We start from the raw sequence: 25,587 nt of genomic DNA on the forward strand, positions 1-25,587 counted from the left end.
CAGCAGCCATTTGGAGAACATTCTAGTAGGTAGCTTGTATAAGCCAATCCATCCGAGGAAATTTCCCGTATTAAATCAGAACAGATGGAGGTCTCCCACAGAGTCGGGCACTGACAGCATCTGCTGTGTTCACATGGAAGTTGTCTTGGGGCTGTTGCAGTGCACGCTAAGCCTCTGTCTGTAACTCTACATACCATAAAGCACCAGTTTGTGTCCTGGTTGCTCCACTTCTGATCTAGCTCCTTGCAATGGCCTTGGAAATCAGCAGAGCATGGTCCAAGTACTTGGGCCTCTGTGCCCGTGTGATAGACCCAGAAGAAGTTTCTGGCTCCTGGCTTTGGAACAGCTCAGTCCTGGCCATTGTAGCCATCTGGGGAGTAAACCAGTGGATAAAAAAAAATGTCTTTCTCTCTCTCTCTCCGTAATTCTGATTATCAAGTGAAATAAATAAATTTCTAAAAAAGAAGTCTTGACCACTTGAGTCTCAAGTCTAAACACATCTGGAAAGGTCCCTGCTTGGTCTGTTTTTGATCACAAGTCACCCTTGGACCCAATCAACTATGATCATGAGGGAAGGGTTATGTTGTCCAGAGCGTCTGATAGTTTTGCAGTAGCCATGCCCACAGCTGGGGTACACCTGTAAGAGAGAACATTGGAAAGGGGAAGAGAGAGGAGGGGCACTGAGATGAGGTGGGGAGTTAGTCCTACAAGAGGGGATATCCACGTACATGTCTTTAACTACAGAAATTGCTGCAGCTCAACTCTAGCTTTCACTTTTATTGTTGTTATTATTATTAGTTATGACTGAGCTGACCTTGTTGCTTCTAGGGCCCTGACATGAAGCACTGACTCTAAGAAAAAGTGATGGATGAGCCCACAAGCACCCCACCCCCACCACTTCCTGGCTTGTTGATATGGGGTGTTACTGTCTTTCCCCTTGTACTTAGTCAGTTGCTACTTTTGTAGCCCACCATGGTGAATCAGTCCCTGTAGAACCAGCCTCCTCAGGGTCTGGGTCCTGCCTCCGAACCTGAATGTAGGACTGCCCTGAGACTTCTCACCCCTCCTGGATTCTCAGCTGCCCCCCTTCTTGCTCCACACCTGCCCTTCCTGCTGCAGTTACCCGAGCCTTGGGGACCAGCTTGCAACGACCAGCTGCCAGGCGATGCTCCATGCATAGGCTTTGAGGGGACAGCCATATTCCTGTAGGCCCCAGTTATGTTCTGGAAAGCCCGGGAGACCGAGGGCCCTTCTCCTGCCTTCTCTCTATACTTTTGGCCTAGGGAATTTGGGCTGGCTGCTATGGGTGAGTTGGAATAAGAAAAAAATCAACACTTGACAAACTCCAGAACAACAAAATTGCACTGTGGGTGCCGCACAGCTATTTGGGTTTGTTGATGAGAATCCTTGGAAACCACACAGGACAAATCACATGCAAAACAACTGACTTCCTGTTTTCCTAGATGTGACACCCTGCAGGCACCTTCCCGGGAGCCTTTGTCACACTCTGCCCTCCCTAGGGGGTTCTGGGGGTAGGAAGATGATCCCACATGAACCTTGGCATTACACCCATGGCGTGAAACATGCCTTAGATTTCCCAGGCCCCCTCCAAGGACACAAAATAACAATGCAGCCTCTGTGCAGGTCCCTGGACTCCGACGATGACCTCATAACCCAGGCAGCAAACCACAGGGGTGGCATCAGGACGCTTCTCCTGCTCTCCAGGGAGCCGAGAAATGGTCAAAACATTCTGATTTTCAGTGCCAACAGTATGAGAGGACAGTGATCTTCAAAATACACAGTCCTTGGCATTAGAATGACTCAACTTGAAACAACAACCGAAAACTCATGCTTCTAGTTAGTAGCAATATATTTTTGTGTGTTTGAAAAATGGCTGAGAGATGGTTTTTAAAAAGATTTATTTATTTGAAAGAGTTATTTGAGAGAGAGAATGAATCATTTTCCAAATGGTTGCAACTGCCAGTGCTGCCAGACTGAAGCAAGGATCCAGGAGCTTCATCTGAGTCTCCCACATAGGTGCCCCAGACCATCCTCTGCTGCTTTTCCTAAGCCATTAACAGGGAGCTTGGTCAGAAATGGAGCAGCCAGGACACAAACCAATGTCCACACAGGATGCCAACACCCCAGACAGCAGCCTCGATACTGCTACACCGCAAAGCTAGCCCCACTGGAAGGGTTCTAAGTGAGTGTGTTAGATTTTCCTCACTCTACCAAAACATTTAGGGGTAACCACTTAGCAAGGGAAAAGGCTTATTTGGACTTATGGTTTTGGAAGTCACAGTATGAGACAGGGCAGGTGTCACTGGTTAGGCCAATGGCGAGGCCTGAGGGTGGGAGTGGCAGAGTGTGTGCGGAGCGACAACCTCACAGTGAGTAGGGAGCAGGAAGCAGCTGGGTCCAACGAGGCTTCTAAGCTGCCTTGTGTGAGAACAACCTTCCAGGGACATGCTTCCCCCCACCCTCCAAACGCCAGTAGGCCTAACAACCACCCGTGAGGCTCCCCCTCTAATCCTTAGAATTGGGTTTTGACCTTTGTAATTTATGCCTTTATTTCTATTTTTTTGCTTTTCAGCTTGGGGTTTAAATGTGTGCTTGAGTTCAGAAGCCAAGTCTTGTTCAAACTAGCAGAGTGTGAAGCCCTGCATATGTTAAACAGCTTGATTTAACCATTCTGCCACATAGATCTATATCGAAACTTGATGTTTTGTGCCATAATTCTATACAGTTTTTACCTGTGGTATTAGTTCTTTTCCATTACTAGAACAAAGCACCCAAAGATGGATACTTTATAAAGCAAAGAGGTTTACTTAGTTCACACTTTTGGAAGTGCAAGGGCAGGGCTCCGGTGAGGACCTTGTGGTAAGTGGCATTGCTGTGGCAGGAGTGGTTGGGGTGATCCAGAAAGCAAAAGCCAGGATTCCACAAGAACCACTTGACTGTCTCCCAAGGGTGTTACCCCTAATTCCTTAGTTACCGCTCACCATCTGCAAATCTGCTTCAAAAGAAAGGCTAACTCTTGAAGAAGGGGCCAGCTGGGACTGAGCTAAAGCCCTCTTATTCTGAGTGGAGGTGGTGTGGCTGGGTGGAAGACAGGCAGAGCGGAAGGGATTCTGGCTGTGTGACCATGTGTAATTTACATAACCTTTTTTTTTTTTTTTCTGATTTTAGAATTTTATCTGGATATAGAAACCTTCAAATTATTTATTTATACATAGTGATAGCAAGCCCTATGTACTGCCACTCCAAGGGGAAATCTTTTTTTTTTTTTTTTTTAATTATTTATTATTTAACTTCAGTAATTACATTGTATTATGTGACACTGTTACATAGATACTTGGGTTCTCCCCACCCCTCCCCAAACCCTCCCACCATGGTGGATTCTTCCACCTTGTTGCATAACCACAGCTCAAGTTCAGTTGAGATTTCCGCATTGCAAGCGTATACATAACCTTTTCCTTATCCGGAAAATGGGAATGGTAAACATCACACCTGATCTGAAAACAAGCCAGATTAAGCAGGAGCCTCAGTTCGGATCTCCTCTGTGAGTGACCAGGACTCAAGCTCTGAGGCATCATCACATTTTGCCTGCCAGGGAAGCTGGACCAGGAGCAGAGCCAGGACTTGAACCAGGCATTCTGATGGGGATGTGGGCTTCCCGGTAGGCATGTTAACTACAGTGTCTATGGCCTACTCCTGTTATAAAAAAGTTAAATCAAAGAATGGGTGGAAACCCTTAGCTCATAGCTTGGGAACCAGGAAAACCCAAGGCAGACAGGTGCCTTTGGAAAGGCGAGAGCAGGGGGGTGGAACAGAATGAGAGCAGGTGTCTCAGGGAGGTGTTCACTCCTTCTACAGGGAGCTCCCTAAGGGCCCTGAAGTCTCCAGTGACAAGTAGGAACCTGGTACCAGGGGGTGGGGGCAGGAAAGGCCTGGGAGACTGAGTGGGGCCTTGGATGGTGCCTAGGCAGGGAGGGACCTGCAAAAAGGGCACCAAGGCAGGGGAGAGAGGAAAGGACTGTGAGCAGCAGGGAACAAAGGACGCGGAGGGTGACAAGGCCCGAACGAGGCAAACTCCAGAAGAGACGCTCCAACTCTGCCCAGTCTGCCAAGGCCCCATAAAATTAATGGACTTGGGATGGAAGCATTTCAAAAGTGCTTTGGAGGCCAGATGGGAAGCTTATGTAATTGTTTTCGCTTGCAAGCTCCCTCAGAATAATGAAGTTTGCTGCTGCCTGCAGGGGAAGATGGTTCTGGTGCCTCCACTCCCACCTCCCTCTGTCCACACCGCAGGGCTCTCCCATCACCCTCAGGTGCAGCCTCCTCTAAGGCGCATCCTGGCGTGATGGAAAATGCTAGAAGGTCAGGCTGGGCAGCAAGAGCTGATGTTCTACGCTCACAGCACTTACCAGGGTGTGAACAGAACACAACACAGAGAGCAAACCTAAATCTAAGGCTGGATGTGGGGGTGTGATGGGGGAGCAGGCAGAGATGGGGTGCTGTTGGGCCTTACGAAGCAGCGGTGGGCACACACACAAGCTGTTGGGAGAAGTGTGGGCTGCAGAGCCTTGTGGGTTGTTAACACAGGAGAAGAAACAGTCCAGGTGGGAGGGAGCCGCAGTCTCGTCCTTCTCCCCATCCTGCCACTCCTGTGTGTGGGACGGGCACACTCACTTGTTAGGACCTTGATTTTTTTTCACTTGCACATGAAGGACAGCCTCGCTGGCTCTGGCTTCTCCCCACTCCACACTCCAGCTAATTACACAACTCTAAGTTTTTATTATTTGAGAGGTAGACGGGGATAGAAAGAAAGAAACTTCCATCTGCTGGTTCATTCTCCAATGCCAGCAACAGCTAGGGTTGGGCCAGAGTCAATCTTAGGTCTCCCAAGCGGATGGTAGGTGCCCCATCACTTGAGCTGTTATTTGCTGTCCCTGGGGTCTAGATTGGGAGAAAGCTGCAGTTAGAAGTGGATCTAGGCAGCCTAAGATGAGTCATGAACATCATAACTGGAATTTTAGCTGCTAGGCTACACGCCTACCCCTGGTTCTGGTGTTATGTGGCTGATTAAGCCACTACTTACAACATCAGCATCCCTTACTAAGTACTGGTTGGGGTCCTAGGTACTCAGCTTCCAATCCTGGGGAGGCAGTAGCAGATGGCCTATGTGATTGGGCTCCTGCCAGCCAATTGGGAGATCAGCACAGAGTTCCTGGCTTCAATCTGGCCCAGCCCTGACTACTGCAGCCGTTTGGGGAGATTTTCTCTCTCTCTCTCTCTGTTTCACTCTCTCTCTCCCTGTTACACTGCCTTTCAAATACATAAATGTTTTAAATACACCTATCCTACACAAGTCTTTTAAGTCAACTCCTTTTATTTTTGTTTTATTTTTAACTGACAATTGTACATATTCATGGGGCCATGATATTTCAGTCCATGTTTATGCAAAGCACAATAACCCAATCAAGGCATTGAGTGTAGCCTCCACTTCACACATCATTTCTTTTTGATGGACACATTCAAGATGTTCAAAATCTCTTCTGGATGCTTTGAAATAGTCAAGACAATATTGGTACCAGTGACACCCTATTACTGGGCACCAGAACCCAGAAGTTACCCTTCCTCCCAGCTGCCTGCCAATTGTCCCCATTGACCAATCTCTCCCATCTCCACTTTTTCCCACCCAGCTGACCTTGGTAACCCCCATTTTACTCTTTGCTTCCACAAGGTCTGCTGCCACACAGTCCATACCGGAGTGTTCACGCAGACTCTGAACTCCCCGGAGGCAGGGGTGGGTGGAGAACAGCTAAGAATTATTTAGTTTCAGTCATTCACTTAAGTATTTTGAGTACCCTGGGCCCTGTGCTATATTTTTATACTCTGGAAATACTGCAATGAGCAGCTCAGATGAAACCCCAGCCTGCTGAGTGGTATCTTCCAGTGGGGAGGTCATAATGATAATATAGATCATAAACAAGAAAAGAGACACAGGGCTCCTGTGCCATGCAACTGCAGGGCGCATGATTCGGGCAGGACACTGATTCAGGGCTGTGCAAAGGCAGCTGCCCCGGCCATGGCCTAGCCCCATGGCCTGACCCAGTGCCTGATGCGGGACACTCTGTAAACACTTATTAAAGAGTAAGTGGACGAGAGTGAGTATTGTGGCACCACAGGTTAAGCTGCCTTCTGCGATGCCGACATCCCACATTGGAGAGTTGATTTGAATCTCAGCTGCTCTGCTTCCAGTTGAGCTTCCTGCTGAAAGCTCAGGGGAAAGCACCAAAGGATGTCTCAGGTATTTGGGTCCCTATTATTCCTGTGGGAGGCCACAATGGCGTTCCTGGCTCCTGACTTCAACCTGGCACAGATCTTGCTGTTGCGATCATTTGGAGCATAGACCAGTAAACCAAAGACCTCTATATCTTTTTCGCTTCCCTTCTCTTTTTCTCCCTCCCTTACTCTATCACTCTTTCAAATAATCTTAAAAAAAAAAAAAAAAGAAATAATACGTGAGTGAAATAAGTGGTGTTAGTGTTGTAGGGTCTTTACTGTTGTGATTTGGGAAGCAGAGTGCTCCCATCCTCTGATGACACCTCACAGGTCCGCAAAGGCTGGGACTGGGCTAGGCTGAAGCCAGGAGCAGGGATTGCAGTTCGGGTCTTCCACATGAATGACAAGGACCCAGCCACTTGAGCATCACTGCCTCCCGGGCCTGCATTAAGGAGCTGGAGTCTGGAATCCAGAGCCAGGACTCAGGTACAGGAGGTAGGCATCTTGTCCCCTAGGCTCACCCTGGTCGTCTTTCCTACTCAGCTGTATCCATAGTTCTCTGCTGTAGTCTGCACTTCCTGGCATGTTGCTGTTAGGAGCACTGTGTGACCAGTTCTGCACAGTGGATGTGCTCGATTCACATCTGGGCAGGTGCCTGACCCCTGAAACTATTCCACCTCTTGCTACAGGATCAAGACCGTGCCCTGAGCAATAGATATCAAGAAAAAACTTCTCGAAAACTAAAGTACATTGATTCATACTGTGAATATATTTATAACCTGTCTTCTTCAGTTCTAATTTGTCTGAGGGAATAGCGGGACTAGAATGCTCATTCCCAGCGAGTGGGCTTCCTTGGTCTCCAAGGCCTTCAGTAGCAGGTGAGGTGTACCCGCCCCTTCCCACTCAGGACAAAGCATGCCACTGTCTTTCCAGGTGACACAGGAAAATCCCCAGCCCCCAGAGTTGAGGCAAATGGACTTTTCTACCCAGTGTCCTTCCGCATGGCTTGCACAAAACAAGAGACACTTGTCGCCACAAGACACACTTGTCACTGAGCGCTGGGTCCAGGCCTGGCATATACATTTTCTGAGATGAGGGGTTTTCAAGCCATGGCAAGAGTCTCTGGGAGGGCTTATTTGGGTAATCTGGAATCTGGTGCATCTAGGGGGGCGGGTCCAAGAATGTACATCTAAGATGCTCCCAGGGGCTGTGGCTGCTGGCAGGGACTGCACCCTGAGAAGCCATTGCCGAAGACTGACGCTCTGCCTCCCAAAGCCAGTGTGGCATCTTTGAGATCAGTGCTTTAATCAGCTACAGTGGCCATGAACCCTACAGGATGACATCATATTTTCAGGTATGCAGAAAGGAGGGGGAGAGGCAGAACCCTATAGCCCTCTCCCATGAGGCCTTGCAGCTGCTGATGGCAGCCACTGAGAGCACCTTGAAGTCAGGCGCAATCCGTCTGACAGCTCTTAAGTCCTTTCCAGAGCACCACCCAGTGTGCCTTCGGCCTGGGCCTGAGAGCCAGGGTGCCCACAGCCACGAGGCAGTCAATGCCAGACGCTTGGCTGACTTGATCATCGGTAGCCCTGGCAGCCTGTGCTGCGTGTGGGTGGCCGGGACTCATTCAGCCTTGTGGGGAAGCAAATGCTGCTGCTGCTGCTGCTGCCACCAGCGTTGCCACAGAAACAGGCTCAGCCCATGGCAGCTGCCTGCAGGGGCCAGAGAGCAAGCCGCCTGCAGCCAGCAAGCCGCCTGCAGCCAGCAAGCCACACTGCACTGGTCGGCTCTAGGCTCAGCTGCCTCAGCTGTGTGTGCCTCCTGCTCCGAGCTCTCACCTTTGGAGCTGGCCAGGTACCCGGGCCAGTCACAGCAGTGACCGGGGCTGCCACAGTCCCTGGAGCAGGTGACAAAGGGCAGGTAGAATGCCAGTGTGATGGTGGCACTGTGGGCAGAGGGCTTCTCTGTACCCACATGATGTTGAGTCAAGCTTTGGGCACAGACTAGCCAATCCCACAGACCCCTCTCCTAAGGTCTGTGGAGGATTTGTGCTTATTCTGGGGGGGAGAGCTGAGACCCTCACTCCTGACCCTTCTGTATAAAAAGTCCCAGCTCCTTCATGAGCATGCGGAGCTGCTCTCTATCCTAACTGGTCTGAAATAAGCCCTCTACAGAGTGTTCCATTGGTTATCGATCCAGAAGATTCGACTGAGGCCAAAGATGCCATGACCTCAATGTAGCCTCCCAGTTTCTATCGGCAGAGCCAGACTCAGCTCCCGGTATTCGGAGCATTACCAGTCCCCCTTGCCCAGACTGCTTATATTCCACAGTTGTCAAACAGAAGGTTAAAGTCCTATGTTCCTTGCCCTAACTCAGGAAACCTCTGAGGGCCTCTCTTAAAGCTATAGCCCATGGGGCTGGCACAATTGCTCAACTGGTTAATCCTCTACCTCCAAGTATGACATCCCATGTGGGCACCGGTTCGTGTCCCGGCTGCTCCACTTCCCATCCAGTTCCTGGCTTGTGGTCTGGGGAAGCAATGGAGGACAGCACAAAGCCTTGGGACTCTGAATTCACATGGGAGACCGGAAAGAGGCTCGTGGCTTTGGATCAGCTCAGCTCCGGCTATAATGGCCATTTGGGGAGTGAACCAGTGGATGAAGATCCTCTTTTCCTCTGTAAATCTGCCTTTCCAATAAAAAATAAATAAATCTTTAAAAAAGTTACAGCTCAGGGTCCTGTGTTTCAGCCACTACCTGAGATGTTGCATCCCATGTAGGTACCAGTTCAAGTCCCAGCTGTTCCACTTCTGATTCATCTCTCTGCTAAGGTTCCCTGGGGAAAGCAGCAGCAGATGACCCAAGGGTTTAGGCTTCTGCACCCACGTGAGAGACCCAGTAGAATCTCCTAGCTTCAGTTTAGTCCAGTATTGGCCTTTGCGGTCATATGGGGAGTGAACCCCAGGATGGAAGACCTCTCTCTGTCTGCCCCTTACCTTCTGTAATTCTGCCTTTCAAAAAAATAAAATAAATCTTTAATAAAACACTATCCTGTGAGCCCATTTTCTAAGTATCTTCTTACATATACTTGCATACCCTGTTGGTTCTGCCTCTGAATAACCCTGGAATTCAGGAGGAAATGTCAGTTGCCTCGTGCAAAGGGAAGCCCTCAATTGTCTCCGGTCCATAGCCAACTCGACTTATGGATGTTAGTTGGGATTCCATGATTTTTACTATCCTAGGCTAGGGATGTGGTCTTAATAAACCCTGTCTGCCCTAACAAGCCCAGCATCAAGGCTGGTGGAGCCCAGCTGTCCTCTGGGGTCCGTTATCCCATTCCCATGCAACACAGCATCAGCTCTCTTCCCAGCATCCACAGCCCATCCCGGAGGTCTCCAAGGAGAGGTCCCATAGGTGCCAAGGGCACCCATCACTATGTCTGCATCTCAGCACTTCCTCCCTCTCACCCTTGCAGGTGGCCACCTTGGGCACGTCAGCTCCTAGGGGCTGTCCCAGATTCTCCTAATATACCTTGCCTTCATGGCACCAAAGAGAGCTGGCTTCCAAGGAGAGGGGCAGGTCGTTGCCCTGCTCTGGGCCACTGCCAAGGCTCTGGTTACACAGGTGGCCCTGGCTTACCCTCAGACACAGCCGCCTGATGTCAATTCCCACATATGTTTCACTTTCTTGCCTGAGAGCCACCTTCTCCTTCCATGGGAATTCACAGCAGCCCTCCCCACACGCACCCCAGGGTGGAAGTACCAAGAAGCTCTCACCAGATGGATGAGTAAGTGATGTGACACAGCCACTGGGGAGATGCCAGCTGGCCCTAAGACAGAGTGGAGCACAGACACGGCACAACACGACAAAATCCCAAAACACCGCCTAAGTGCAAGCAGCCAGGCACGAAGGATGGTCAGCGGCTGAGTATCTTTAGGCAAAATTAAAGACAGAAAAGCAGAAGGGGCTAGGGCTCGTGGGAGGGAGCAAGGTGGAGTGACAGCCATTGGGGTAAAGAAATGTTCTCAAATAGGATACAGTTGTCCTGCACTGGTCAATGCACTTCATCAAGGTCTAACTGCATTTAGAGTGGATTGTATGGGGGCTGGCTGTTGTGACACAGTGGGCTAAGTCATCACTTGTGAGGCCAGGGTGCCAGCATCCCATAACAGAGTGCCAATTTGAGTCCTTGCTGCTTTGTTTCCCATCCAGCTTCCTGCTAATGCACCTGAGAAAGCTGCAGATGATGGTCTAAGCACACAGGCCCCTGCCACCTGCATGGGTGACCTGGGTGGAGTTCTTGGCTCCTGGTTTTTGCCTGGCCCAGAATCGATTATCGTGGCCATTTGGGGGAGTGAACCAGCAGATGTAAGATCTCTCTATCCTTCTCTCCATCTTTTAAATAAAAAAAATACAGCTTTTAAAAAGTAGAGAATATGATGTGTTTTATAGGCAGCATTTCCAGAGAAACAGAACATATGTATGTGAGGAGACTGCTTACAGGGAGGGGCATGTAAGTTAGAGAGACTGCCACCTGCAAGCCAGAGACCTGGGAAAGCTGGCGACGTGATTCCGCCCAGAACAGAAGCCCAGGGGCTGGTGCTGGATGTCCTGGGACAAGAACCAGGGGTTCTGAGGTCCTAGTGCAAGCAGAACATAGATCGACTCCTCCTCTCCTCATTATCTCCAACGTGCCTGCTGTCACCAGTGAGGGACGTACCCCCTCGGCTGGCTGGTTCAGGATTACCTCCTTTGGAAGCATCTAACCCCCATGTCTGTCTCACCAGCTATGTGGCATTCCTTAGCCCACATGAAATGGACCCTCACATGTGTGGACTGCAGCTGGCTAAAACACAAAAAGCCACCTGCGCTGACTGTGCTGTTTAGAGCAGGAGCCTCACCGTCTTCCTCCAGCTCGCACACTATCCTTTTTTCCTTATCACTTGACCCACCCCTTCTAACAAACTACACATTACATACTTTCCCCCCTTGGGGCCAATTTGGTGATACAGTGGATTAACTCATCATTTGGTGACATCGGTATCCCATTTGGGAGTCCAGCACTAATTGTGACTTCTCTGCTTGCAGTCCCCACTGACATGCTTGGGAAAACAATGGAAGATAGCTCCTGGACCCACTTCTGGCTTTGACTTGGCCCAACCTTGGCCATCGCAACCATCTCGGGAGTGAACCAGCAGATGGAAGCTCTTTCTCTCTCTCTTGTTCTTTCAAGTGAATGCATGTATCTTTTAAAGATTTTCTTTCTCTTACATTTCTTTTCTCTTTCACTTCAAGGTAAACTCAAACAGTATAGGGATTTTTTTCCCTTTTTGTCTTGTTCACTGACATACAGAAGCTAGCACTTCAACGGACTTGGTAAATAGCAGTTGGACAAATGATTGGACAAGAGCAAGAGAAATTCCAGCGAAGCACCTTGGGGCTATTTGGTGGGTGCAAAAGCAGTGCTGGGTGTTGTATCACCACATGACATTGGAGGGAGTGGGAAGACAGGTGCTTTGTAGCCAGCATTTCCCTTTCCTCTGCTGTGGTTTTCCACACTCACTGAAGATCGCAGCTTACAGGAGAGAAGCTTCTGCCAACTTCCGGAAGCCTCGGGGCATCACCCAGCAGTGAGCAGCTTCTACTTGATATGTGTGGCCAGGGGCAGGCATCTTGCCAGTGGTGCCCCCAGCCCCGGGAGGCAGTACTCAATGGCTCAAGTCACTAGGTTCCTGCCACCCATGTGGGATGTCTGGGTTGAGTTCATCCCTCCTGCTTTGACCTGACCCAAGCCCAGCTATTGTGAGCATTTGGGGAGTAAAGCAACAGACTGCAGTCCATCAGCCATGACCCCCGACCCTCCTTGACTTCACTGAGGACTTGGAGGGGTACAGACTAGGCCTGCTCTGGGAGAGGACAGATCAATTGGGTTTACATAGAATTCACTGTGCATGTAGATTGACTAGAACTGGAAGATAGAAAACAAAACAAACCAATAAGCCAATAGGCTGCAGGTTGTGCAGACCTTGAAGCATCACCCCGACTACTCTATGACCTGCCTCCGACCCCTGGGGCTCGTGCTGGGCTCCTTCTGGGGGCTAGCCCTACAGAGGGGGTGTTTGCTGAGTGGCAGTCACTTTCTTCAAAAACAATCCCAACAGAGATGACATTGTGCATTACACCAGAATACTCTCGCTTTGGTGGAAGGGCCTCAGATCCTGGTAAAATATCCCTCACCTGCTAAGACACTGTGCCAAGTGACTCATGGGTAGCATCTCATGAAATACTCCTAACTTTATATGAGGCAGATGCTATCACTGGCTCTGTTTTACCAATAAACACACGGAGGCACAGAGGAAAGACAAGACCCTTGCGGCAGATTCTGTGGTGCCCATGACCTGCAGCTCCTGGCTGCTGTCCTGGGCTGCCCCTAGAGCACACAGCTGCACCTGGAGTGAAAAACTGAAGTGCCCTTAGCCCTCATTTATGTACCTCAAATGTTTCCCAGGGATCATACAGATGGAAAAGGGGAAGAGTTCTGTTTATTCCCCCTTGTCCCAAACCATCTCGCTAAGGGTACCATGGCTTGCTAGTTGTGTAGGTGTGCTGGATGGGTGTATATCAACAATCTACTAATTGCCCACACACACAGATCCTGTCCCTTACCACGTGCATTTCCTTGTGATTAATATTCTGCAAATTTACATTTTGCACTGTACAATATGTCCTGTAGATTTCTTTGCCAGGACATGGAGAACTTTTTGTTTTAATGCCACCTACCTTTCTGCCCTATTAATCTATACATGTATGACCATCATTGTAAACATGTCACGGCATTTAGCCTCAATCTGTGTGTCCATCCTCCCCAAGGCTGAGCCTATCAGTCCCATTTTTCAAATAAGCAAAAATATTGTTAATTTGCATTTGCTTGATAACCAGTGAAACCAGGCATTTTCCATGTGTTTTTTATTCTTGTTTTTCTTCGCTAATGAATAGCTAAGACAATTTTTTGGTGCAAATAAACCGGTGAGAAGGATGTGCTTGTGGTAGGTTGAGGAGTACTTAATCCGAGTCACCCTGTTATTTATCTCACTGGCAGTTAAAAACATTCTTATTTCACTGAGTTTGATACTGATATGTCAATCAAAATAACTTGCGGAGTCTCAGCAGCTGTGCAGCGCCTGGCCCTGCACACACATTCCATGTGCTTACATGGTTTCTAACTATTTCAGCAGCTAAGCATCAAAACCCCTCAGTGATAGCAAATTTTCTAGGACATATTCATCTCATTTATTCTAAAGGCAGAAGAGACGGAGAAAGGGAGAGAAACACACAGAGGAAGAGAAAGCTCTTCTATCTGCTAGCTCACTCCCCAACGGGCTGTAATGGGCAAGATGGTTCAGGCTGAGGCCAGGCACCTGCAGCTCCGTCCTGGTCTCCAGCATGGATGCAGGAGCCCAAGCAGTTGGGTTATCTTCTCTGAATTTTCAGGTGCATGTGCAGGGAGCTAGAGAGGAATCGGAGACCTGAAACTTCAACCAGCACTCCAATGTGGGATAGCAGCATCTCAAGCAGCAGCCCCAGGGAAGGGGATTATCAGAACACATAGATACAGTTACAGAGACGTCATTTCCTGATTAAAAAAAACTGGAATACCCTAAAATATAAAATGTGGTTCTCATACATTAACATCCTTTTCCAGAGCTGGTTGTTGTGTCACTGACCACTGCCCTATCCTGGGTTAGCAGACAGATGGGTTGTAACAGCAAGTACATTAGTGGCTCCCCACCCCATATTCACATCTTCCTGGATTCCAGGACTGTCTTAGGACACAGCATCTTTGCAGTCACAGTTGAAATGAGGTCATCCTGGACTGGGAGAGCAACCTTACTCCCAGGACTGGAGTCCTTACAGGGCGAGAGGGAGAGACTGAGCCAAGATGCACATTGGGAAGGTCATGTGATGATGTAACAGGGACTGCAACAAAGACACGACCAAGGAATGCCACAGGGGCCAAGAAATGCCACAGGGGCCAAGGAATGCCAGAGCACGAAAGGACTGTTTGAAGACCCTGAGAAGGAGCGCAGACCCACAGACCCCAGAACCTGGAGAGAAGACACTTCTGTTCTCTTAAGCCACGCCCACCTGCTGCTGCCCCAGATATGGTAACTGGCACTTGACTAACAAGGCACTAACTCTGGACATCGGGGGCAGCATGGGGAGGACATTTCTGCATGTCCCTTTATGACTTGAATTTAGGAAGGAGGCTGGTCGAGGCAAAGATACTGGCTCTCTTCTGGAAGCTTCTGACCTGTAGATTTACGAGGCCTGTGGGCAGCAATTATATTCCTCCCACATGAGCCCTGTGATTTTTCAATTTTCTTCTCTTTCTTAAAGAGAGGGACAGGGGAAGAGAGGATGAGGGAAAAGGAGGGAGAGAGAGAGATTTCATTTGCTGGCTCACGCTGCAAAGGCCTTCCATGCTTCCCACCTGGGGCTGATACCAGGGAACTCAAGTGAGGTCTCGCATGCAGGTGGCAGGAACTCAAGCACTTGAACCATCCTCTAAGTGTCTCAAGGCGTGCAAGAGCAGGAAGCTAGAAGTGGGAGCTGGGACTGGGAGCCAGGCACGTGATGTGGGTTGTAGGCATCCTTGCTGGGCAGATTTACCACCAGCCCAGATAGCCACCCCGACTTGCTAGGTTTTAAAAAACAACCTAAGGTTGGAGAACCCAGACAGCTAGACACCAGCAGGTGTGGTCGCTGTGCCTGGCTTCTCTGGGGCAACGGTACAAGGACGCTAGAACATTCTCATGGGAAACCAGGATCAGAAGTCCAGGCTGCTGCAATATTTCTTGAAATCCTTGTGGTTTTTTTTTTTCTAATACTCATTTTCTAGGAGGTTTTTTGCAGACCCTTAGCATGTGTGCAGGTGTAAAAGAGAGTTAGAGAAGGAAGGAGCGGGGGGGAGGGGGAAAGATCCTCACTGCAGAAATAGGTATGTGGGGTGAGAGCAAGTGGGGGAGCAGTGTGAAAACCCAGCTGGTGATCTCCACACTCCTGTGATGCCCTGGGAGAGCCGGGCCTTTGTTGGGACTTGATGTTGACCATGGAAGGGTGAGAACTTGAGTCTTACCAGGAAGTATTGGAGTGAGAAGGGAGCACACAGACCCCAGCACCTTCCTAGAGACATGCACCACCCTGGGGTTCCTTTTGGCAAGATCATCCTGGGACCTGTTGCAGCTGGGGGAGGTGATGCTGGGGGAGGGGCCGTAGCAAGAGGAGAGACAGTTCTGGCAAGAAGAAAACGCTGAACCCAGGGAAAGGAAAGACACCAGCAGACTGCCTGGACCTTCCATGCTACAGAGCCAGGCCTCGGTGCCCTCACCCAGCCAGAGAAAGGTGGTCTGGCTGGGGAAAGCATAGCACTCAACCCTCCCCACAGGCAGCGCTGAAGCTGCAACTTCACTTGTGGCTGTGACTTTGTCTGTCCCTCATCAGCTGGGCATTGAGAGGACTGTGGGCCTCCCCAGCTGTAAAGTGGGACCTCCAGTGGTGGCCCCTGCCAGCAGCTTCCTGGCAGCGGCTGAAACCAGAGACCCAGAAGCCCTTTGGTTTAATTCCTGAGGTTGGCATGCTCATTAAAATACTCTCACCTGGACGCACACCTGCCAGGTCTCACTTGTTTAGTCTGATGTGGGGCTGCTCCGCCATCGATCTTAAAACTTCCCAGATGGTTACAATGCACAGACATGAGTCAGAACCATCTTCTACCACTACCTTTTAAGACCAAGGATTCCTCTGCCAGTTTTATAAGGGCTGGCAGGGGTGTAGATTTGTTTCTTTGTAAAACGAGGAACTCTGACAACCTCTAAGGCCCTACTAGCTGCAACCGTTGGCAAGAGTCCCCTCCCTTCTGCGGGCATTCTCATTTTAACCCTCCTCACATCTCAGTGTTCCCACCCCTTTCCCAGCCACACCTGCTTTCCTGAAGGAACAGTCATTTGCACCAGAGTGTAAATGGCAGTGAAGGCACAGTGACTGGTCCCCCAGAGGCACAACTTGAGATAATGAGCAGATCTTGGGGCAGCAGATGGACTTAGAGCAAGGACCCTGAACCTGGGGACAAGAGACCTGGGTCACAGCCAGGCAATTGTGGGTAGGTTCCAATTTCTCATCCACTGATGAGAAGAGTGGACTAGATGTTATGTATGGCTGTCCACACCTGTTTCTTTGAAAAACTGTTGTAAATAAAGCACCAAGCCTGCCAATTAACTACTCCTTGGGGCACCGTTCAGTGACACTAAGCACTTCCACACTGTCCACCAACCATCCCCATCGGCCACTGCCAGAATTCTTCTCCAACCAAAACCTACTTCTCCCTGAACAGCAACTCCTGGTTCTTGAAAAGCTTCCTGGGGACTCCAAGGGTCGTTTTGGGAGCAGAGGGTCCCTATAAAGTCTCCCAGATGGGCATCACTTAAGGGGGACATGATCCCTCTCTGTCAAGACACAACAGTGTGGGCCACTCCAGCCGTTTGGCAGCTACCTTCTCCCCTTCTCCTAAGGCCTGGGCTGTGTTTTCTGCATTTTCTATCTCCTCCTGGACCCTGTTCCCATTTGGCCCTCAACTACTTGCAGACAGTTGCTTGTCTCTGATCCCGCTTCTCAGCTCAGCGTGACTGTAGACCAAGATGCCATCTCCCGGGGCTTGGGCTGAGGAGGTGGATCGGTTGCAACCACACAGCTAGTAACAGGATGAGAGGGTCACCCAACTCAGACACCAGACTCCTGGCCCTCCCAACCACTTGACTTTCCTGTGTCCTTCAGGGTTTCCCAGAATCCCTGGCAAGGGTTGGCAGGAAACCAGCCTGGACCAAGATACAGTCACACAATGGGAAGTCATAATCTTCCTGGAAAAGGAGACACAACCAGAGTCCTGTGAGAACGACCCCAAGACCCACCATGAGGGGAGGGAGAGCAGTGGTGGCTAGTGGTAGAGGCTCAGCTGCCCCTCTGAGCATACACATTGGCTGTGACCATCACCAAAGCCACCTACTGGAACTAACATTAGCTCCATGCTGTCTAGGTTCCCTCGGGCACTGCCAGCCTCCTTAGAGCTGTGTCAGTTCATGTGCTGTTCTACAGCTACACACCACACGCTGCACTGTTTGTAAGAAAACAAATGCTCACTTACAGTTCCAGAGGGAGAGAGGCTGTTTCTGGTGGGTGCCGCCTTGTGGGTAGGACCTTGGTAGGGTCCCCTGGGAGGTGCAGGGTCTCTCCGAGGCAGAGTATGCTTGGGAAGAGGTGCTCCATCTTCCTCTTCGTAGTAAGCCACTAGTGCAGGCAGGAGGCCCCCACGTGCAGGGCTTGCCCAGCCCTAATTGTGTTTGAAAGGAGCCACCTGCACATACCAATTAAGGAGCCTTGGAGGGAACCAGCCCAGGCACCAATGGAACAAGGCTATGTCACAGTTGCCCCGGGCAGGCCCAGGGGCAGCCCGGAGCATCCCTCTAAGCAGGGAGCCAAGCAGAGCTTAATGTACCCTGAGTCTTGGAGTGGGAAGTGGGGACAAGACCCTGGCATCCTTCCGCCCCATATTCAGTGCCCTAGCCCCAGTGGAGATCCCTCCAGGTGTGTTCAAATTTAGTAGCTGTTTTTCAAAATCGCAGTGATTTCTCTTTATTCGGTGCAGCTGTAGCTCTCACAGTTCAAAAGCTTGATACTCCCATTGGCTTTTTCAGCGTCTCGTTGGGGATGTTTCTGTGACACAGGTGAGCCCACAGACGGGCAGACGGGGCCTCTGGGACTGGTGGCAGGGCCCCGTTTACCCTCCAGAACCTGCATATGAGGACTAGGTTGGCTGAGGGAAGGCTGAGAGCAGGAGCGGGATCTTGTGGCATAAGTGTCCCTGAATCCTTCACTCTTCCCGCGTGACATCCCACAATGTCCCTATTTTGCTTTTCCACTCATGCCCATTTTTTGCACAAACAAAACTGATGGATGGCACAAGAAACAGAAAATCCAACACACAGCCCTCCCTGTTGCTTGTATCAGCAAGAATCTGGAAGCTCACGGCCAGGACACCGGTTATGATGGCAACCTCCCATACTGGAGTGCTTGAGTTCATGTCCCAGTTCCAGCTCCTGACTCCAGTTCCCTGCTGATGGAGACCCTGGCAGGCAGCAGTGATGGCCCAAGGGGTTCGGTTCCTGTCACTCACATGGGTGTCCTGGATGTAGTCTCTGACCCTAGTTTTGGCCCTGGTAGAGTCTGCTACAGTCCTTGCAGGTATTGGGGCAGTGGACTAACAGATGGGACTATTCTCTCTCTTTCTCTCATAAATCATTTTTAAAAGATTACATAGGTAAGGTATATGGCACAGTAGGCATTCAATGGAGAGTAGCTGTTATTCCCACTGAAAGGGAATTTTTTTAATATCTAAAAAAATGAAAGATTCAACTTAATGATCTGTGATTAAGGAGAAAATAAATAGCTGTCTTTAGGATGATGACAACAAGAGATGCAAAACAAGCAATTTGAAATTTCAAGTTACAAGTTTCAAGGATATTCTATGGATTTCTGCTTTGTTCTTCCCACCTGCACATTGGTAGATCAGCCCCATACCCAGCTGCTGACTGAGCATGTGCAGAATCATATGCCTGCATCACAGAGGAATATTGCTTGTGTGTCCCCTGACAAAGCATCACATCAGAGTCCCCAGCTCTGCCCCAACAGGTCCTGTCAACAGCACACAGACTCCAGAGCCTGATCTGTGAGTGTCTTCACCTCATCCCAACATCCCCCTACCAATCCGGCAGCCAGTAGCCCCATGTGGCTACTGAAATGACATGAGCAAAGCTCATCTCCTCACAGGCTCGTCAGCTTCCTGTGACAGGTGGCTGCCACAGTGAGCAGAGCAGATGAGGGAACGTTGCCCCCAAGGGATTCACTTACTGAAAATAAGCCTTCGGGAAAATCAGCCCAGCTGCTGAAGTGCTGGTCCTCTATGAAAAGGGACACCTGCTGCTCTGGCTGGGACATCTTCCAAGAAGTCACCACACGGAAGTACAGCCTGCCTGGTGATTCACAAGTGAAAGACACTGAGCACAGCCTGGCTCTCATGGTTCCTTTGGGAATGCTTTTTCAAGCTGCGGTAAGCTCCAGTTGTGTGTTGGCTGAGCATTCTGCGGGTCACCATGAAGCTTCGTTCGCCACCACCTGCAGCTGCACACTCAGTGACGAGCCATGCCCTGAGCAGACTGCAGATGCCATCAAGAGTCCGCCTTTGCATGGCCCACCTCCACCGTAGGCAGGCTGTGTGTCCAGAAACAAGGGCAAAAATGTTAGGAACTTTCAAGTCACATATTATACTCATGCTGTGCGGTGAACCAGCAGTTCCAAGAAAGATTTAAACAAACAAAAAAGAATCTGCATGCAAAAAAGATTGATAAGATATTAGACGCTGGCAGTGGCATAGTGAATGAAGCTTCTACCTGCAATGCCTGCACTCTTCATGGCCATTGCAAGTGACACCCACAACTTCCTCTCCCATTCAGTTGTCTTGGGCGGGGTCACATGATCACAGCCCTCTTCAGAGGGACTGGGAATCACAGTCCTCCTATTGGAGAAGGATAGAATAGGCTTCGGTGGATTACAGTCTCTGCCACATATGATCTCTTCTGCTGCTTAGAAAGCTCCGGGAGCCACGGTTTCCTCTGGTTTCCTACCTCAGAATCCGCTTCTTCACACAGAAGCAGCATTAGGAGCTTCCAAAGGAAGCCCAACCCTTGCCAACCACAATGGCTGCATCCCTCTGTCATACTGTGCAGGACAACATTTCACTGAAGACACAGTGGCTGTCCACCCATGTGGCAAGCACTCATGTGTTGGCTAAGGAAAGTTCCCTGGGTGGGGACATGGCTCCTTCCTAGAGGATGGAGAGGGTGGGTGATGGGCTGACCCATCCCAGGATCACCTTCAGGCATGTTCGAGTCTGGAGACAAAGCCTCTTGGAGTGGTAATCCAGACTGTCCAATGCCAGCCCTGAGCCAATTCTTTAATTGGGTATGATCAAACCTCCTGTCCCATCAGGTGGCTACCAAGAGGTTCCAAGAAAAACTGGGAGGGGAGAGAGTCCTCCTTGGTAACTGCCACATCTTAAACCCCAAGGAATTTCTGGTAGATAACCTAATCCTTAGAAAAAATGGCTGCATAAGAGCAGGGTCCTCACAGAACATGCGATACCAGCAGTGGGCTTTGGGTGATGATGTGCCAGTGTACAACTCTACCACATCAGTGGGGGTGTATGGTTAATGGGGGAGGCACGTACACTGAGTAGGGGTCAATGGGATATCTCTGTATTTTCCTCTTCATTTGATTAGGATCTTAATAAAACTACTTTTAGGGCCCGGCGGCGTGGCCTAGCGGCTGAAGTCCTCTCCTTGAATGCACCAGGATCCCAGATGGGGGCCAGTTCTAATCCTGGCAGCTCCACTTCCCATCCAGCTCTCTGCTTGTGGCCTGGGAAAGCAGTCGAGGACGGCCCAAAGCTTTGGGACCCTGTCCCCCGTTGGGAGACCTGGAAGAGGTTCCTGGTTCCCGGCTTCGGATCGGCGCAGCACCGGCTGTTGTGGCTCACTTGGGGAGTGAATCATCGGACGGAAGATCTTCCTCTCTGTAAATCTGACTTTGTAATAAAATAAATAAACCTTTAAAAACAAACAAACAAAAATTAGTGTTGTTGTAAGTTATGACAAAATGCTAAGACACTGTAATCATGGGAAGCTGAATGTGAGCTGCAGTGGAGCCCTGCACCCTCTTGTGGGGAAGGGGTTGACCCTGCGAGACTAGCCCACACAGCAGGCCTGAGGAAAGCCGAGCTAGGGCTGCCCCACTACCACCTGTGGGACCCAGAGCCTGACACTGTGTCCTCGTGGCCTGCTGGCTCTGTCTTCTCTGGACAGTAGGAACCATAGCTCAGTCAGCCCCCGGGAGGAAGGCTCCACCCACCTGCCCTGCCAGATCTCACCTGCTACCCTCTAAACCAGTCAGGGCCAAGGAGGTCCAAGAAAAAACCAAAAACAAATAACAAATAAACAAACAAAAAACAAACACCCCAAAATACAGTCATCTGCTCCCATCCAGAGCCCGGAGTAGGATCTAAACAGCCAGAGGCAGAAATGACCAGTTATTTAATTAGGGAAAAGACACTTTAAAAGGTTCCTAACTACATGCCAACTAAGGGAGCTGCTGCAAAGGTTCAAAAGAGAACTCCAGTGAACTGCAGACTTTGTAGCTGACAGCCGATAACCCCCAGGCTAGGGCTGGATTCCACACGAACTGTAAAGAGGGCCCCAGGCCTCCCAGGAGGTGGCTGATGAAGGAGCTTGCACCAGAGCTGCCCAAACTGCCAAGTGCATTCTGCGGCTACCCCAGGAAAGCAGTGCTGCCGGGGACTGACCCAAACCCGGCAAATCCACACAACAGCAGGCTCTTCAATGGTAACAAGAAGAGCAGGCGGCTGATGCGCGCTGAGATGTGAAGAACCCTGCAGGCAGTGTGCTCAGAAGCCAGGGAACAAGACGTGCAGCACACACTTCAGCTTCAGTGAAGTATCCAGGAATGGTAACTCTATTAGAGACAAACGGTATTCTAGCAGTTGCTGAGGGCCAGGCTGGGGAGTGAGCATAACCAGCACTGTGTTGGAAATGTTGGGAGGGGAGACTGGGGACACTGTTGTTCTGTCAACAGACCGGTAGTTATTGAACGGTACCTTTAAAATAAGTGGCTTTTATGGTACATGCATCAATCCTAAAAAAAAAAAAAAAAAAAGAAACTACCGGAAGAACCAACCTTTCAAAAAACTCAAAAACAGGAAACCATAGATATAAATGAGTTTCTTGGCCTTTCCTTCCCTCTAGTGTCTATAAGCCACACAGCCCCAATAGGTGCATTACATTTCTGTTGCAAACTAATTAGACATGAGGTAAATTTACCAGGGCTCCCAGTTGGGGAGGTTCACAGGCCAGGGTCAGAAAGGACTCACTAGTTCTAACATCTCCGAGGCTGGATGACCAGGCACGGGGAGCCTTCATAAGGATATATCACATGGCGGGTCAGGAGAGCGAGGGGGGCGGGAGGGAGGGAGGGAGAGAGAAAAGCTAGGCTCAACTGTGGCTTTTATAACTAACTTCTTCGAAAGCACTATACAGAGCAGGCCTCCAGGGACCTAAGGTCCTCCCACAGGGCCCACCTCCAAAATGCCACAATTGGATGAAATTTTAACCCTCCTCGGTTCCCTTAGTACACTTTGGGATTTAAGTATGTGTATGATATTCACATGACAACAACAGCTAAGGCCTGGCCAGAAAGGCAGATGTGCGTGTTAGGGATGTGCCAGCACCAGCAGCTCAGAGCAGGTTCTAGCAGATAAGTTTGCAGCAGAAAGCAAATTACTTCAGAGCTGTCCATAGTTTGCTAAGTGCTCCCCACAGGAAGGAGGTTCTGCTCAGGGTTTGCCTGGAAATCAGGACAATAAATTCCTGTAGCAGAGTGTTTAGGGAGTTGGGGAGACAGCCAGGGACCCAGGGCACACAGATGAGCTGCAGAGCAGAATCAATGGCAGCAGAAGTGCCTGGATATTGTGGATGAGTAGGGGCCTTGGTAAGTCCACCTGCTGAGATGGGGATCATGCTGGCTGCCTTCATAAGGGATACGCACATCAGTGATGCATATTTGTGGGCCACAGGTTCTAAGATCCCCTGTTATAGGAATCATGCAGAGACTCTTAATAACACAGGTGCTTCCATCTTTTAAAAATTCTAAATTATTTATATACCAAGCATCATGGACCCACAGGCATTTCCAAATCATGCCTTCCTCAACAGCAGAAAACAGTATTTTTTAGGAATAAATGAATCCCAGCTTCTCTACTTCTGATTCAGTTCTCTGTTAACGTGCCTGGGAGGGCAGCTGAGGATGGCCTGGGTGCTTGGGGACCTGCACCTACCAAGATGCACTTTTTTTTTTTTTGCTTTTCTTCCCCACTCTGGTGAACATTTAAATCATTTTAGAGCTGTTTCCTGCAGCCCATTAGAATGGCCTTTGTTCCACCTCATTGAGCAGTGGATATTCCAAATCAGTTTAATTACCGCGTGGGCATCTCAGGGATACATGGTGTGTCAAGTGAATCTTAAATTATCTATAATAACCAACAGAATGTTTCACAGCCACTGCTGCCCTCCCTTTTGAGGAGGGAGAGAATTCTAATGACAAACTACAGGGAGGTGTTTCGGGGTCTTAGGATACAATCTCGGAGCCAAACAGCCACAATCACTATTTACTGACTCTGTCACAAATGTGAGGTCCTTTACACATGTGGGCCAGGGATGATCTTGTCCCTGGAATGGACACTGGAGGGAGCCGTGGGGAGGGGTCCTTGGGAGTAAGGTGACATCCAGGGGGTGCACGTGGGGGCAGGACTGGAGGAACAGGAGCCGTTGGGCACTTTCTGGATGTGGCCAAAGGAGAACCTTTCACATTCAATTTATGAGCATTGTAGAAGAGGGACCTGTGCGTGTGGGAGGGGAGAGGGGTGAGACAGCAAAAACAATGAGATACTGCCCCTCCCTCCGCAGCTGTACTGAGCATGCGCAGGCCTCGGCCCTGGTTGCTACTGCCCAGAGACTGGTGTCACTGGCGGACAACTACATGGCAACTGCATGGCACCCATTCTGCAGGGCCCAGTGTGCTTCCGAGGGGACTGCTGGTTTTCAATTTCAGGGCTTCAGGAGCCACATTTGGGGCAGGGTGAGGGGACCTGGTGGGGGGGGCGGGAAGAGGCACTGGTGGGAGTCACACAGGTCACAGGAATTGAACCATGACTTTGGGGAAGACATAGCCGGGAGCCAGGAGGTTACCACGTGGGCACTCCAGAAGCAGCGGGCTCATGGGCTCTTCATGTCACTCCTCTTCTGAGGCACACACCCTGGGGGTCCCCCCCAACACACACACACACACACACACACACACACACACACACACACACCCCTGGGACCCTACTGCCACCTTGGGTGGCCCATGCTAGAGGTTGTGGGAAGGCAAAGCCACCACTTACCCCTTTCTGTGGAGCTTATTTGCGGAGAGAACAAGATCGAGGGCTTTTCTGATAGCCAGGGCTCTGGTTTCCTTCAACACAAGCAAAGGCCACTTTGACATAGGTGACGTCAGCATGCTGACCCCTGTGATGGAGATGTCCCTAGTGCCCACGTGCAGGGGGAGGTTTGTGTTGCTGATGCGGAGGAGGGACAGGCAGGGTGGATGCTTTACGTCCAGAAAGTTATCTCCGTCTGAGCCAACTCTTGAGGGAGGAGAGCAACAAGCTCCAAGACCAGCAGGAGGAACCAGACTGCTTCAGGGACTGTCTCGTGCTCTGAGCCACGTACCCCACGCACCCTGCAGCTCCTTCAGGCTCAGGCCCTGTCTTGGCGTGTCCCTTCATGTGTGGTTTGCAACTGTGAGCTCCTGGAGGTCAGGGATTTTTTCTTTAGTTGGTGGGTGTTCAGCCTGGTGGCTAATGTGCTGCTTGGACTGCTTCACTTCCCATCCAGCTCCCTGCTTGTGCCTGGGAAAGCAGTAGAGGATGGGTCAAAGCCTTGGGACCCTGCACCTGCGCGGGAAACCTGGAAGAGGCTCCGGGTTCCTGGCTTCAGATCGGCACAGCTCCAACCATTGTGGCCGCTTGGAGAGTAAACCATCAGATCTTCCTCTCTGTCTCTCCTCCTCCCTGTATATCTGACTTTCCAATAAAAATAAAATAAAGTTAAAAAAAACCTGTGAATTTCTGGATGACCCCTTCTACTTACATATGGTAGAAGGGATTTCCATAGTTGCAGAAAACATATCCACATCCCTCCCACCAGCCAAATGCCCAGCACGATCTCTACTAAAATGGACAAAATATCAAACCACAAAGCAAAGCTCAACAAATGTTAAAGGATTACTATCATAAAGTTCCTCCACTAGAGTTAAACAATAACTAGAAAATAATAAATCTAGATATTTGAAAATTAACCACCACACGTCTAATTAACCAGAAGGGACATCAGATAATAGTTCGAACAGGTAATGGAAAGACAACCTAGCAAATGTGACTGACACAGCCAATGTTGAAATGTATGACCGTAAAATCCACATAAGAGGAACTACAAAGACTGAACATCAAAGAAACAAGCCCCATCTCAAGAAACCAGAAAAATAACCACAAACACGGAGGACTTCGGCATAAAGGCAGAAA

Source organism: Ochotona princeps, chromosome 26 (assembly GCF_030435755.1).
Source record: "Ochotona princeps isolate mOchPri1 chromosome 26, mOchPri1.hap1, whole genome shotgun sequence".
In the NCBI taxonomy this organism is placed as follows: domain Eukaryota; kingdom Metazoa; phylum Chordata; class Mammalia; order Lagomorpha; family Ochotonidae; genus Ochotona; species Ochotona princeps.